The sequence below is a fragment of the Malurus melanocephalus genome, unplaced genomic scaffold (assembly GCF_030028575.1).
Source record: "Malurus melanocephalus ecotype Western Australia unplaced genomic scaffold, MMel_1.1 scaffold_1, whole genome shotgun sequence".
NCBI lineage: Eukaryota > Metazoa > Chordata > Aves > Passeriformes > Maluridae > Malurus > Malurus melanocephalus.
Genome location: NW_026623233.1, coordinates 1,729,447 through 1,729,676, shown reverse-complemented (window position 1 = coordinate 1,729,676; position 230 = coordinate 1,729,447).

Below are 230 nucleotides of genomic sequence, written 5' to 3'. Positions count from 1 at the left end.
ATAAAAATACACTTGTCATAATAGAAATCACAGAGGTAAAGTGGCACACAGTCAGAGTAAGGAGGGTTGTCCCGTCCCGCTCGAAAGAGGGAGTCGGGGAGGATTCTTTTAATAAATTTTTTGGACAAAAAATAAAGCGCAAACGCGGCAATATTATATCTGAGAACTGTTTATTGATAAAGAAGGGTAAGTGTTCCTACCACTTCCTACCAAGGGAGGATAGAAAAGAG